Source organism: Ailuropoda melanoleuca, chromosome 19 (genome assembly GCF_002007445.2).
Source record: "Ailuropoda melanoleuca isolate Jingjing chromosome 19, ASM200744v2, whole genome shotgun sequence".
NCBI lineage: Eukaryota > Metazoa > Chordata > Mammalia > Carnivora > Ursidae > Ailuropoda > Ailuropoda melanoleuca.
This window is the reverse complement of record NC_048236.1, coordinates 25796676-25813812: the sequence shown is the minus strand read 5'-3', so window position 1 is coordinate 25813812 and position 17137 is coordinate 25796676. Positions and strand designations below refer to the sequence as shown.

The 17137-nt window shown below is 38.1% G+C and overlaps 1 pseudogene; it reads right to left on the bottom strand.

Moving 5' to 3' along the window:
- LOC100471090 overlaps positions 1-17137 on the bottom strand; it is a 137144-nt pseudogene that overhangs the window by 83480 nt on the left and 36527 nt on the right.

Here is a 17137-nt window from a genome sequence, read left to right as displayed (position 1 = left end):
CCTTAGGATGTTTCTCCAAAATAAAAAGTATAACTATATAAGTAACCTTGGGAGACCCTATAAATCTCTTTCCATCTCCATCCTATCCCTTAGAGATTACCTATACGTGTCAACATACAGACTTTGAGAAGTCCTATAAGGAAGAGAAACATGCTTAGCTTTGTCTATTTCACCATTTCCTAAAGGTACTTGGCCTCAGAAGTCTCTCAGTAAATCATACCTTTTGACAGCTCATGGAACACACTTTCAGAAATATTATCAAAATATTATCAAGTATTATCAGTATTATCAAAATATTGGTGTTGGAAAATTATTCTCAAGAAATTGGAGCTATTAAAAAGTGGAAGGATATAGGGGTTTTAGATAATGTGTAAATAAATAGGAAAAGAGCTGGCATTTTGTGACTCAAAGTCAATGTCAATCAAGATAAAGGACTTTAAGTAAATCCCTTGATAAAGTATTTAATCAGGGTCAAACTTTTTTGAAACTGGAATGACTGGCTGGGAGGGGGAAGCACTTCCAAGAAATGACCCTGCTACCACCCACTTTACAATTAGCAGCTAACTGAATTCTGTTTGACTGACCCCCTGCACATAATACCTTCAGACCACACAGAGCCATTTGCAAATGGGTGAGATTTTCTTAAATCGGTAGAGGCCTAGCAGGGATAGTTTCTTAGGGCTAATGTAACAAAATACCACAGACTTGGTGAATGAAAACAACAGACATTTATTATGTCACAGTTCCAGATGCTAGAAGTCTGAAATCAAGGTGCTAACAGGATCATGCTCCCTCTAAAATCTGTAGGGAAAGCTTCCATGCCACTACTTAGCATCTGGTGGTCTAATGGCAACCTTTGAGGTTTCTTGGCTTGTAAGCTCCATTACTCCAATCTTCCATTTTCATATGGCATTCTCTCACCTAGAATATTATACACCTTAAATTCTATTGATTATGAGAACTAAGTTTATCACCTTTTTGTTCACTCAACACCTTAAATTTGTCACATTGACTTTCTCCATCTAGGAATTTTGAACAGGCATGAAAGGGATGGTAAGAAAGGGTATGGAATATTTTTCTTTTGCTATGCACCTAAATAGCCATCATCTCAATTATATTCAATTGGGAATATTTGTGTGAGGGACGAAGTTTGTGCTGCAAAGGATCTAAAGAAAACAGAAAACTCCAAACAGCTCTCTAAACCTGTGATTTAAAGCATAGTTACAGGATATAGTCATCTAGCCTACAACAGCCAACATTACTAAACGGAACCCTGTGAGCATAAACCACTAGGATAGGTATCATTACCACAGGGCACATGCAGAACTGCCACTGTCCTTTTGCTCGGAATGCCCTTTTCCCATTTGTAGTAGTTTCCTAATGCTGCATAACAATGCCACTAACTTAGTTGGCTTAAAACAACACAAATTTATTATCTCACAGCTTCTGTAGCTCAGGAATCTAGGAATGTCATGGCTATATTCTTTGCTCAGAGTCTCACTAGGTTGAAATCAAGGTGTCTCCAGGGCTACAGTTCTCACCTGGAGTACAGGAGCCTCTTCTAAGCTCATTAGTTATTGGCAGAATTCATTTCCTTATGTTTATACAACTAGGGACCCCAGCTTCCCGACTGCTGCCAGTCAGGGTCCAATCCCAGCTCCTAGAGGCCACCTTCAGGTTCTCACCACATGGCCATGATAGGCAGTTCACAACACAGATGTTTATTTTCTTCTAAGCCATCCAGAACACATCTGACTTCTTCTTTAGCAGTCAAAAGAACAAAACAAAACAAAAAACGAAAAAACAATAAAAAAAAATCACTCTGCTCCTAAAGGGCTCACAAGATTAGGTCATGCCCACTCAGGATAATCATCCTTATAGCATAAAATAATAAAAGTGGTATCTCGCTGCAGCCACAGCTTCCACTCACAATCAAAGGGGGAGGGATTATACAAGAGTTAGGGTCATCAGGGATCATCTTAGAATTCTGTCTTCCACATCATTCAAGGTTTCTCTTCCGCATATCCTGGACATTTTTACAGCCTTGATGTAATATATTTTAGAAGTATGAACAATGTGAAAATGCATCAGAAGCCATATATTCATCAGCAAGGAAGTGTTCAAAATGTTTCTAAAAAGTAACATGTTTCAGTTATTCAAAGTTACCTGAAAATCTATCATTTGGCTGGTGCTGTCTTTGCTGGTCTTTACCCAAAACATAATTTGAGAGGGAATAGTTTCAGAGAAATAGGTCTCACTGTCTAATTATATAACACAGCAAAAAGAGGGTGGGAGAGAAGGAAGAATATTATTTATAATTTTTTTAGCTCCAAAAATACCGAGTTGTAGCTTGGGCATAAATTTAAATACAGGAGGAAGTAAATCATCTTCAGACTAAGAACATTTGGAGTCATATAAAAAGAGTTTAAAATGACAGGAAACAATCTTCGATGCATACACACATTATCGATATTTTCTTATACCTAGAAATAAACATTTGTTATGCACAGTGAACATCTATAATGCCCTCATTCCATGAAACCCCACCACCAAAGTCCTCATCTCACCAGACTTCTTATTTTTCTAGTTCAAAATTCCATCTTTCAGACACTAGCCTCCCTCCCCCATCCAAAGCCCCAATATTCACAACATTTGCAAATGGAGGCTCAGCAATCGTAGGACTCAAAACCAACGACTGCAAACCCTGTAATAGACCTTTGAAACAAACAGCTCACATGAGATTAAGAAGAAGCATTAGGTGCCATCCCCGATCTTGTGAAAATGTGTCAGAGAAAAATATAATTACTCTTATTTAAAAAGATAATGATACAAATAAATACACTTTATTATATATTTGAACATTATATTTTGTTTATATCAGCAATTGTTATATGACAAAAACAAGGCTTTGGAACACCATTCTAACATGCATTATTCCAAGAGAGATGCTCCAGAATACTGCCTAAGGCATTTTCCCACAAAAACAGTCCACTTAGAGCACAATGGAGTATCCAAAGGAGAAGTGAAAATGTATTAGTTCATACATTTGGATCTGTGATGACTAGCTGATGTTTTATTTGTGATAAAAACTTACTAAGTATATTAAATCAAGATGGGGGTTAGCAAAAACATGTTTCACTTACTAGACAGATTTTGTTTCATCTGGACTCCACTTGACTGCAGGTAACAGAATTCACAATTCATGATGGCTCAAACCATAAGGATATTTACTGATATGTGACAAGAAGTTCCAGAGGTAGGTGGTCTCAAAGTAGATTCAGCATTGACACTGACTTAGCCTCTGACCCCTTCCACTCTTCCCATCCGTCATCCTCAGTATCACGACAATATCTTCACTCATGACTAGAGTGGCTGAAACAGATCTGAGCATCACCCCTCAGCATCCCAAGCAGGATGGAGGAGAGCAGATGGAAAGTGGCTCTCTCCCACACTGTTCTTATCAGAAAAGATCTTTCTCAGAAATCCTCTCAGTAGATGTCCCCTACATCTCAACGGCCAAAAGTAACTTCCATTTCAACCAAACTGCTTCACTTTTATCCACTTTTAAATGTACTTTCTAAAAATCTCTTGGGAAACTAAAATAGGATGGAGAAGGTTTTGCTACTAAATGCCACTGCCAAATTGAAGCTTTGTGTTCCTACCAAGAGAATGGATAGAGGTCCCCATGTACCTGAATGATTTGCTTTTCGCAGAATGAAAACAAACTGACTTCTTAAATTTGCTCCCAAATATTTGCTGCTTACTCTCTGAACATATCTTAATGAAGGGAAAGCTATGGGAGGAGAAATTGCAAGACAGCTCTGGTTCCTGCCAAGCATTAATCTAGGACAAGCTACTGGCTCCCTCCTCTAAAACCAACTCTAGAACAACTAGAGCTGAAGGGGAACACAGGGTTGCAGCAATTAATAACAAAGAAAAAGATAAGAAAATCCCAGAGACTGAAGCCGGCCATAAACTGGTTTGTGTGAGAGTTGAGTGGCTGAAGTCCAGGAGTCAGCAGCAAGAGAATGGGCTGCATGAAAGCCTTTTAATTCTGGTCTTGCCTTGACCCGCTTTGTCTTGTTATACTCCTTTCCCAACACTGTATCCACAGGAATCAGTAGCAAACACCAGGGCCAGGTGTGACCACAAGGAGGAAATATCAGGGAAGTACGCAAACCCAGTTAAGGTGAAAAGGTTTGGAAAACAGACAGTGATTGAGCACCCACCCTAAACTTCCTCAGGGCTGAAGATTATAATTCAGGAGGCTGTCTCTCCAATGCTGCTTCTCCCCAAGGGCTTCAAGATTAAGTCCCTGACCAGAGAGTGGGAGAAAGGAATTACCAACAAGGATTATGTGACTCTTGGTTTTCTCTCTTCCCCCCTCCGTAATGTACTGGTACTGACACTGACCAGGGACTAATTCTCATCTCCCCAACATTCATTACCAGACAGAATAGAAGGCAGCCCCACAGGCACAACAACTCACAGGCTCGAATAGCAAACAAGACATGTGAGGAGTATAACATCTATTTTGTGTGTGTGTGTGTGTGTGTGTGTGTANTGTGTGTGTGTGTGTGTGTGTATGTGTAAACAAACTGGAAAGCATATACCATCTGAAGTAGAATTACTGGGAAGGACAAATCAAAATTTTAATTTAAGCATACTAGATATTCTTTAGGAGATAAGTGGAGAATAAAATGAAACAAGGACAAAAATTTTTTTAAAGCAGTCCAGTGCAAATCTTAGGAAGATAAAATAGTCAAAATAAAGACGTAGTGGATTAAGAGTAATAGAAGGCAGATATTTTAAAGATGAATTGTAGGAAGACTGGGTTGAGGAGATCCCCCAAAAGGCAGGAAAAAAAATAAGATAAGAAAAACTTAAGAGATATGGAGGGCAAAAGCAGAAGTGCAACATCCATACAATAAGAGTCTTAACCAAAGGAGACCCACAGAACGGGAAAAAATATTTGCAAATGTCGATAAAGAACTTATCGAACTCAACACCCAAAGAACAAATAATCCAATCAAGAAATGGGCAGAAGACATGAACAGACATTTCTCCAAAGAAGACATACAAATGGCCAATAGACACATGAAAAAATGTTCAACATCATTCAGCATAAGGGAAATGCAAATCAAAATCACAATGAAATACCACCTCACACCAGTCAGAATGGCTAAAACTGACAAGTCAGGAAATGACAGATGTTGGTGAGGATGTGGAGAAAGGGGAACCCTCTTACACTGTTGGTGGGAATGCAAGCTGGTGCAGGCACTCTGGAAAAACGGCATGGAGGTTCCCCAAAAAGTTGAAAATAGAGCTACCCTACAACCCAGGAATTGCACTACTGGATATTTACCCTAAAGATACAAATGTAGTGATCTGAAGGGACACCTGCACCCCGGTGTTCATACCAGCAATGTCCACAATAGTCAAACTGTGGAAAGAGCCCAGATGTCCATAGACAGATGAATAAATAAAGATGTGGTATATACGTATACAACAGAATACTACTCAGCCATCAAAAAAATGAAATCTTGCCATTTGCAACAACATGGATGGAACTAGAGGGTATTATGCTAAGCAAAATAATTTAATCAGAGAAAGACAATTATCATATGATTTCATTCATACGTGCAATTTCAGAAATAAAATGGGATTATAGGAGAAGAAAGGAAAAAAAAAACAAGACGAAAACAGAGAGGGAGGCAAACCATAAGAGACTCTGAATCATAGGAAACAAACTGAGGGTTGCTGGAGGGGAGGGGGGTGGGGGAATGGGTAACTGGGTGATGGACATTAAGGAGCACAAGTGATGTAATGAGCACTGAGTGTTATATAAGACTGATGAATCACTTACCTCTGCCTCTGAAATCAATAATATATGTTAATTAATTGCACTTAAATTTTTAAAAATTTAGAAAAAACTTGAAAAGTGTCTTAAAAGAAGACAAAATGTAAAAATGAAGGAATGAAGAAATATTGGAAAAAATAAATGGAGATAAATGTCTTAGTATTAAAGAAAGGTAAAAGATTTCATATTGGAAGCGTCAATTCTGTGCCCAACAGAAGAAACAAGAGAACCACACACTGATATGCTAAAGTAAAATTAGAATATTAAAGACAGGCAAAACTTTTAAAGATTCCAGAAAAAACAGGAACAAGAATCAAACTGCTACTGGCCTTCTCACCAGCAGAATTAGATGAATGAAAAAACTAGTGACATTATTTCTTACAGTATTGAAGAAGCAAAGATCTGAACCCAGAATTTTATATCCAGTCAAAATGTCATTCAAAATATTTTAGTATCACTGTTGCTGTTTCAGCATCAGCATCATGTTTCTATCAGATGTCCCTCCTTTTTGTCAACTAATTTTATACCCATCCATGAACAACAGTATCTCTGCAGTAGTAGTGGCATCCGGGAGCACACTCCTAGGAGGAGTCTCACCCACCTGTGCATTAGGTAAGAGGCAGGCAGACCCCAGTTGAGGCTGCAGAACCAGTAGGAGCTTGAGAACTGGCCACGGCCCCTCTCAGCTGCAGTTGGGGAAAACCAGGAAAGTGATGACTTGAGTAGACGCCTACGGATGAGAGAGCCTTTGCAGAAATCCAGCCTTCCAGAGGAGAAACAACAGCATTCCAATGGAGAAAAAAAAAAGTATGAGTCTGGATCCACTGGAGACGGAAGAGGGAACTTTGCCAGCACTGCCCCTCTTCCAAGGCAGCACAGCGCAGGGCTGGCCTAGCCAGAGACATCCTACTCCACAGGGGAAAGACAGAGTGGTGAGGGAATGCCCAGCTACCCAGCCCTGTGGGACACTGGCGGATAAACCTTCTCTCTCCAGAACCCTGAGTATGGATGTGAGAACTCCATGACTGAGGGAAGGAAGATAAGGAAAGAGGAGGACAAGAATTTGAAGGACATTAAAGGCACACAGTTCCCGCTAACTTTCAGGACTCCAGCAGGAAGCCTGCCCACAAGCGACTGGGATAACATCAACTGAAGATCCCTACACCTGACCTGTGGGCACCCACAATGCCCTCAGAGCTAAACCCACACCTCCCCCCACTATTCAGCCAGCCCCTGTGTGCACTCCCAAGTAAACAGGAATCCCCTTAAAAAACAGGCCAGGGTCTGGGGGCAAGGAAGAATCCACAATCTTGAGCTTTAGTGTCACTTTCTGAAAAAAAAAGGGGGGGGAAGATTCCCAGAATCAGGCTGAAGAGTTGTAAGAACCAGAGAAGATACACAAGCTTAAAAATTCTGCAACAAGCAGAAGTGTGAACAGATATATCCATATAAGGTTGGAGAAAGTCCCAGATATAAGCAGGGCCAATGAAAAATATCTCCCACCCAAAGACAAGTAAAGATTTCAGGAGGTATCTGCTATTTTAAATGAGAAACTCCAAAGAACGTGAAGAAACAAAAGAAATACATCACCAGCAAAAGATAACAATAATCTTCCAGTAACTAAATTCAAAGACACAGAATTCTGCAATTAGCTGACAAGTCAAAATAGCTGTTTTGAGTAAACTCAAATTTTTCCTACGTTCTTTCCAGAAGCTGGTCAATCTTATTAATCTGTTCAAAGAACCAGCTTTTGTTTTTGTTACTATTCTCATTTTTTAATATTTGTTCTCCATTTTATTGATTTTTCTCACTGTCTTTATTATTTCTTTTGTGGTTGCTCTTTTAAGTTTACTCTGTGGCTTTTTCCACAACATCTTGAGTTGAATGATTCACTAATTTATTTTAATCTTTCTTCTTTCTTAATAAACGTATTTAAATTTCCCTCTAAGTACTGCTTTAGCTATGTCTCACAGAGTTTGAAAAACAGGGTTTTCATTATCCATCAGTTTTAAACATTTCCTGACTTCCTTTTAAGCACAAGGATAATTTGGCAACACATATTTCCAAACATGCTTTTTAAACTATTTGTTATTGATCTTTACCTTTATTGTATTATGCTAGAAGATGCAATATGCAAAATAGTGATACCAAGAAATGTACTAGGGCTCAATTTACTATTTAATTTTTTAAATCCTTACAGTATGCATGTAAACATTGAATATTCCTGTTGAGTAAAAAGTCGTCTATATATCTAATAATTGAGGCTCATTTTTTATATTGCTTAGGTCACAGACATTACTGTATATTTTTTCTCTGCTTTATATGTTAGCTTCAAGGGAAGTATGTTAAAATCTACCATTAAAATTGTTGATTTATCTATTTTTCTTACAGTACACTAATTTGTTGACATATTTCTGTTATTCTTGGGGTTTTTTTCAAGTAGTATTCCACTGACTAGGATCTCTGCTCAGGTACCACCACCTGTAGAAATGTGGTCCACCAATATCTATTTTTCTTACAGTACACTAATTTGTTGACATATTTCTGTTATTCTTGGAGTTTTTTTCAAGTAATATTCCTCTTTGTCCACTATGATAGTTTATACANTAACATTTTTATCCTTTTTAATTCTTCTGCATCTTATTTTTCATTATTTTTCTTGTATTTCTTATTGACAAAACTAATATTTTAAAAATTCAATCTAAAGGCCTGCCTTTTTATTTGACAAGTTTAACCATTTGCATTTATTGTAATTACTGTTATAGTAGGTCTTTTTTCTATTATCTTATTTCATATTTTCCATTAAAAATATTTTCTACTTTTGTTTCACAGAATTTTTTCTCCTTTTCGGTTGTCAGACTGATCAAGCCTTCTTCTTCTAGTTTAAAAATTATGTATTTTATTTTTATTCTGATAGTGATATTCCTTAACATAAGATTCATCCATGTTTATTAATTTCTATTGGTTTCTTAAACTTGTCACTATGTTTATCTTCCCTATTACTTGTTAGTAATCATCCATTCAAGTTCATTTGATTTTCAGTCTCTTCTCCATCTTTCTCCAGATGTTATTATTTTCTAGAATTTTAGTTCCTTGTTTTACTTAATAGATTTTCTTTTTCTTTTCTTAGTTTTAGATTTTTTTAAGAGGATTCTTACTTCCCATATTTCTTACAGGTCTCCCGCATTTTTCTTCTTTCATTTGAAAACTCCTAAAAAATATGCAATGGGGATATTTGACTATCAAATTTTTTAGGCCTGTATGTCAGAGACTATTTTTAGGATAGAAAAATATTTTTTTAATTTGAGATTTATGACATGTAACATTGTGTAAGTTAAAGATGTACAGTGTGATTTCATACATTTATATATTGCAATATGATTACCACCACAGCATTAGCTAACACCTCTATCATGTCACCTAATTATCATTTTTTTGTGGTGAAAATAATCAAGATCTAGTCTTTTAGCAACTTTGAAGTTTATAAAACAGTATTGTTGATTATAATCACTGTGCTGTGCATTAGATCTCCAGAACATATTTATCACTAGTTATAGGTTTCCACCTTTAAGCAACATCTCCCCAATTCCCCCAACTCCAGGCCCTGGCAACTACCATTCTACTCTCAGTTTCTAACAGTACAGGTTTATTCACACATAGTGATACCATACAGTATTTGTCTTTCTTTGACTTATTTCACTGAGCATAATGCCCTCAAGATCTATCCATGTTGTCACAAATGACAGGATTTCCTTCTTCCTTGTGGCTGACTAATATCATTCATCCGTTGATGTATACTCAGGTTGTTTTCATGTCTTGGCTATTATGAATAACACTGCAGTAAACATGGGAGAGCAGATATTTTTCTGATATCCTGCTTCCATTTCCTTCAGATATATACCCAAAAATGGGATTGCTGGATCACATGGTAGTTACTTCTAATTTTTTGAGTAAATTTCAACTGCTTTTCACAGTAATGGAACCAATGTACATTCCCACCAATAGTGCACAAAGATTCTTTCTCCACATCCTTGCCAATACCTGGTGTCTCTTGTCTTTTTGATGATAGCCATTCTAACAGGTGTGAGATGATATCTCATTGTGATTTTGATTAGCATTTCCCTGATAATTAGTGATGTTGAGCACCCTTTCATGTACCTGTTGACCATCTGTATATCTTCCTTGGAAAAATGTCTATCCAGATTCTCTGCCCATTTTTAATAGGTTTAGGGGTTTTTTTCTATTAAGCTGTAGTTCTTTATATATTTTGTATATTTCCCTTACCAGACTTATAGTTTGCTAATATTTTCTCCCATTCCGTAGGTTTGCCTTTATTTTTTTATAATTCCTTTTGCTGTGGAAGCATTTTGGATTGATGTAGTTCTATTTATTTATTTTTGCCTTGTTGCTTGTACTTCTTATGCCGTATCTAAAAAATCATTGCCAAGATCAAATTCAAGTAGATCTTCCCTATTTTTCTTCCAGGATTTTTACAGTATCAGGTCTTACATTTAAGTCTTTAATCCATTTTGAGTTAATTTTTGAGAGTGGTATAAGATAAGGGTCCCATTTCATTTTTCTGTCTATGGTTATCCAGTTTTTCCAACACCATCTATTGAAGAGACTATCATTTCCCCCACTGAATGTTCTTGGCTCCCTTGTCCAATACAAGTTGACTGTATATGCATGGGTTTATTTCTGAGCTCTCTATTCTATTGCATTAGTTTATGTGTCTGTCTTATACGAGTACCATACTGTTTTAATTACTAGAGCTTTTTAGTGTGGTTTGAAATCAGCCTGTGTTGGCAGGTGGGGGCCTCCAGCTACATCCCACAGTTGGATAAAGCTGGAGGCTATGCTACATCATCTAGTGGGGTCAATTTCTAGACTCCCTGGTCAGGTAGGGCTGCAGGCTATGCTCTGGAATTAGCTACTGTCACTGGCTGAGCTCCACTCCTGGGTGAGGCTGCAGACTGGGCTCAGCAATTGGAGCAGCGCTGTAGGCTTCATTCTAAGGCTGCCCCAGGTCACTGTTTCCCTGGTCAGGCAGGGTAGGCATTTATGTTCCACAGCTGGGCAGGATTGCTGACTTGTTTTTTGGCCTCAATGGGGCTGTAAAATGGGCTCTGCAGCTGCCCAGAATCTCTAGCCAGCTCTTCTAGTTCACCAGGACTGGAGGGTATCCTCAGCAGTTGGGCAAAGCTGCTGACTTTCTTCCCTGCCCAAGCTGGGTCACAGAATGGGCTCCACAGCCAGGCTAGCCCATTGGCTGGGAACCTAAAACAGAGAGAAACGCTGACCAAGTTCCTTGTCCAAATGGGATCTGCAAATGGGTAAAGACACTGACTAGGATCTCTGCTCAGGTACCACCACCCATAGAAATGTGGTCCACCAAGATCTACAACTGATTGCTGTAGCCCTTCCCCACTTTTCCATCTCTGTCTGATCCCTGATGGTCCAGCCCCTGGTGATCCCTGTAAGGCAAGATCCAAATGGGCTTTCTAAGAAGCATGCAGGAGAAACTGGATGTCCATCTTGGGCTTTTACCCCTGGAGAAACCATAGGCCCAGTGGGTCCTTATCTATGTGGAGCTATGTCATCGTGGGGGAGGGACAATGCAGTCAGAATGAAATCACTCTTATTCTAATACAGTCCTTCTTGGTCTCTGTAGTCCATGGGGTGCTCTGAAATTTTCACAAAGGTGTCTTGTCTACAGATGGCTGCTAGCAGGTCTTTCTATGAGGGAGATGACTGGGGACCACCTATTCTGTCATTTTGCTGATGTCCTATATTTTGTTAATTTAAGGAGAATGTCAGCAAATTAATAAAAATACCAATAGTCATTCATATCTGTAGGCAAATCACAAAACTATACTGCTTTGACGGGTATTGAAATGACCTTATATAAGAAATATCTCCTCAGCAACTTTGAAATTCTAGGTAAGTGCAAAAACCAACAAGGTATTTTATTACACAAAATGATAATATACAGATAACACGTATGAATGAAAAGACTGGTTTACTACATTCATTTCACTTATTCCAATAGCATCCACGTTCCATGATGTAAGATCCAAAGAAACAAAATATTGAAGGGCAACTGATAGGAGTAGACTTTGTTCCCAGCAAGACTGGATACTGCAGCCAAGTCGACAGGCCTGTACTGGGTCCCTGGAGGAACAACCCTGCTGACTCTATGCAGGCTGACCCTGTTTACATTCCAGAAACGTTAAAACACTAAAACATGCTCATCACCTCTACCAAAATGGCTGCTGGGGGCCAGGCAGTACTTAAATGCCAGGGCTAATTTCGTATTTTTCATCCTGGTCTGAGTAATTCTAATTTTTAAAGAGGAAAGAAAGCAGTTTTCTAGGAAGTTATTCCATAACAAAGCAGCATTGTAAGTCCCTTCCCTGTGTCCAGAAAAAAATGGAGCGTGTACTTAGGCTAAATATCAGACCACATCCTGTGTCATGTGGAGTGGTGTGGAGCAACGCCTGAGCGCTGGCACCAAATGGTAACTCTTTGGAAATAAGTCTTATTCATTTGTCCTTTTTTAGGGGTAATTACTTTAAAATTTTAATGAAGCTAATACTCCAAGAAAGAAGGCCAGACCAATCTATCCTGCCAGGCAGACAAAAATGAATTCCTCAATCTACTTCTACCCTCCCTCTAAATACACACACACACACACACACACACACACACACACACCAAACCAGGGGAGCTGTACCAGAGCATGCTCCTGGCACAAACCCAAGCCACAAAGCACAGAGTACAGAAGACACCAAGATTTGGGGATGCCAAACCACAACTCAGGATTTCCTTAGTTTATTCTCGTTTCTTTCTGCATTTCAGGTGGAGGCCAAAGGAAGAGCAGTCTTTAGTTGAATGCTGTTTCTAACAGGTGCACTGTTACCAGGGTGAATCAATCTACTTCACCCAAGTAGAAAAAATCCTTCCTTTTTCCTTAAAGTTTATAGGGAGTTTATGTTCTCTTGTAAAAAGATGAGGCAAGAATTAGAAAATCCTAATTAAAAAAAAAAAAACCCACAATGGCAATCTTAGGCCATTTACTATCAATTTCATTTTCATTTCCTCAAATTTGTTTTTACAAAGATCAATATAATTTTTACATAAATCTTAAAATCCACAGGATTGTATGACAGGAAGAAGTCCAAATCAGGGCATTTAATAAATAAGGAAGCTGCAGAGAGACTCAAAAAGTCTTCTTTGAGGACAGAGCCAAGACGTGAACCCATATGTTCTGACCACCAGTCCAGAATTTTTTCCACTCTACAAGTTTCTTTTCTGAAAATGATGCATATAAATATTTTTAAAGATTTTTTATTTATTCGTTTGAGAGATAAAGAGAGAGTGAGTACCAGTAGGGGGAAGGGTCAGAGGGAGAGGGAGAACAAGACTCCCCTCTGAGCAGCAGGTTGCCGGACACGGGGCTTGATCCCAGGACCCCCAGATCATCACCTGAGACAAAAGCAGATGTTTAACTGACTGGCCCACCTAGGCACCCCACATATACATATTTTTGAAGATAAATTTTTAAAGGAAATCTCATTAAGCTCATCATGTTTCAATTCACAAATAATTTTGCTGAACAATTAGAACACATGTGTGTCTCCCTATAAAACCATCAAAGGTATTTACAGCTTTACTTAAATAAACACAGCAGGAGTAAATGACAACTAATCAGAATTTCTTGCCTGGGATTTGTACTGAACAGGCCAATTATATTTTCATTTATTTGGAGAAAAATCACCTCAATGCTTATTAACATCCAGAAACATAAGAAAAATGAAAATTCATGTTCTTAAATGGTGAATGTAGTATGTGACAGAGAAAGGAGGAAGGATCTAGTATCTAATAAAAGTGGCCTACACCTGCCCAGTGACTCTCCATGTGAGTTAAACATCATATCACATCTTCATTTGTGATATTGTTGTCACAATCCACAATGATGCTACTGTAAGTGCTTTTCCAACTATTCCATTCATTAAACATTGCCATTATTTTGTTTATTCATTTTTGGTAGATTTAAAAAGGGAAAGAGGGGTAAACTGTCAGCATCTATAAAGGAAGCATTACCTTCTACTATCTTCTATTTCCAATTCTTCTGTTAACCTGCTTACCAAACCTAGTGTCAGTGCCAAGATTACAATCAGATAAAACTAAAAGCAATGGCCTACAGCTAGAAAGGAGAACAACAGCAATACATTCTTTGACTTAGAGGCAAGAGTTCTGATTAAAGCAAATGATTAAAAAATATCTTCAAGTTTGGCTCCAAGTTTCTCAGTCTGCTTGGACTAGCCAACTTATGTCATCAACTAGGTCCTAAATTAAAGGAAAATTCCTGTATTGACTAGACAGCTGTCTGTTCAACAATGAAAGCTGTTGGAAATTGTTTCCTATCTCAAATTCCCTCTAAGCTCTTCCTATAAATGACTGAGCTGTAATCAGTTCATCAATTAACATGCCACACAATGACTTAAAAGAATGTCCTGTTTTTTCCTAAAGATAGGTTTTAACATGTCTGTTTATATGCACACATTAAAGACTCTCCGCTCTTTATTTCCTCTTACATCAAGCTCACAGAATTTCAGAAGGCTCTTGAGACCATCCAAGTTATGCCACGTGACACATGAGAAAACTGAGAAAAAGAAACCTTTACACTGCCCCATTTTTTGTTCCCTGACATTACACTGCTTTTATCCATTCTCATTAGTAACCATAAGAATTTGTGGTCATCTAGCAGTAACATAATAGGTACTATAATAAAAATAGCTCATTTCATATTCCTACATTAAGTATACCTAGGTAGTTCCAATTCTTATCCAAATGGTCCAATTTTTTTTAAAGATTTATTTATTTATTTATTTGAGAGAGAGAGAGAGGGAGGAAGGGAGGGAGGAGGCGGAGAAGGAGAGCATTAGCAGGGGGAGGGGCAAAGTGAGAGGGAGAGAGAATCTCAAGCAGACTCCCCACTGAGTGCAGAGCCCAACTTAGGGCTTGAGCCCAAGGACCCCAAGATCGTGACCTGAGCTGAAATCAAGAGACAGATGTTTATCTGACTGAGCCACCCAGGCACTCCCAAATGGTCCAATTTTAAAGAAATATTTGACTATAAAATTTTAAGTCAAAATATTTGGATGTCTCCTTATAACTAACTGTGATTGCATGTAACTTATTTATTTATTTATTTATTCAACTACCACTTTTTGAATACCAGACAGTATTCTAGGAGTTACAAACAAAAGTAACTCACTGAGTTTTTTACAAAAGTGGATCACTGAGATAGATGTGAGGTAAATTTATAAAGGAATTTGTATCATTTCAACTAATGATAAGGACTGCACAGAAATAAGTAGCAATGCAACAGAAAATAATTGTTTTAGCAATGTGGAAGATGGGATCATCTTAGATTGAGTGAACAGGGAAACCCTTTCAGAAAAATGACATTTGAGCCCAGACCTAAATGACAAGATGCAGACAGAGGGAGTATTCTAGCAGAGACTGCAGGGTAGGGTTTTACCTATGAGACAGCACACACATCCTTCTCTCTAAGTAGCTCTTCTTCAAACTCTATCTCTAGGCCTGCTTCTGGGCATTATCGGATAAAAGCAAATTTTGTCCTGGGAGTCTGAAAATCCTTCTACCCATCTTTTCGTTCCCTCTCTACCCTTTACGCCAAAGCTTATATCATATGGCTCTGCATGTGCCTGATCTGTGCTATATGCTATTAAGGCAGATATGGAAACTGTAAATTATAGGTCAGGCTCTGGAGAAATGGAGAGTCTGATTAGGTAGAATCAGTGCACAAGTAACCATCACAGAATCCTCAAGAGGTGCATTAACCATATGGTAGAGACTAAACATGTGGCTAAGTCACATTAATATGAGTTCCTAAAAAAGGAAACACTGCCATGGATAGATAAAGGATGTATTAACCTAGGTACATTATTTTGCCACTGCGTTTTTTAGCCTTACCTCCCTTCCTCAAAGGCGAGAATCGTATCTCATATTTCTGTATAACTCTAAGCCCCTCTTCGTGTTCTCAACATCCTGGTGGCTCTTATTTCATATTAACTAAATAATTTTGAGTAATACTCTAACTTGCCATTATAATAAGTTATCCAAAAACTTCACCAGTTTCACATAAGAGCTATACTTGATTTAGCTCCTATAATGAGGAAGAAGGGATGACAGCATTAGGGCATAATATATTCACACTAGCACTTTTTTACAAAGTACTCACATACTATTACCTCATTAATCCTTAAAGAAACTCTTAGGTAGTCATCATTATCCCATTTTACAGAGAGGGTAATTAAGGCTTAGCGAAATCCTGTGATTGCCCAAGAAAAAGGCACACTCAGGCCTTCTTGCTCTAAGTTTGTCCTATCCATTGAATTGAACCATGACTTACTACAACTTATCTAAGTACAATATACACAGAGTTGGTATAACATCATATAACCTTAAAAAGCAGTTACTGAGGGTGGATAGGAGAAAATGCATCGTAAGACCTAACCGAGAAGAATCAGGATGAAACCTCAAAGGCACAGAGTCAGAGCCACAGGGACTGGCGACAGCAAACTAGCTCAGAACACAGACTGAAAAGGCAGATTTTACAACTGTCCAAACCTACTTTAAGGTATCATTGACATTATCAACTGCACGAACTGAAAAGTTACCAAACATAGCTATGTCGAGTAGAGTGACCATGAGCAAGGCCCTTAACTGCCCCCAAAGAGTTTTATGATCGAATGAGTGAGGTGAGCTCATTGAATTCAGTTTTAGCTCCATAATTTTATGATCAATTAACTAGCACCACTGACTGTGAGAATGTTCCCTTTGAAAAAGGAGAGTTAAAAAAAAGGTGGAAACTGTTTTTTTAAATGCACTCAATGTACAGGAAGTCAATAAACCAAAAGGTAACTCATAAATACTTATGGATGCTGGGATTACACATGATCTACCTTCCTTCTCTCCTTATTCTTTCTCTTCATCGTTTTCTTTATATTCTATATTTCAATAATGTGCATTTGTTACTTTTAAAATACAAAACACCTTTTTAAAAATGAAGGATTAAAAAATAATAAAAACAAAAATAAAAATGAAGGGTTAGTTGATGAGTATGTATGGCAATGGTAAGACCCTCAAGATTAGCTGTTCTTTGTGCTTCATGAAAGCTCAGACTCATCGGAGGTATCCATTTCCACCAAGAAGGCTGTCTGCCTCAAATCCAACTTCCACTCTTAC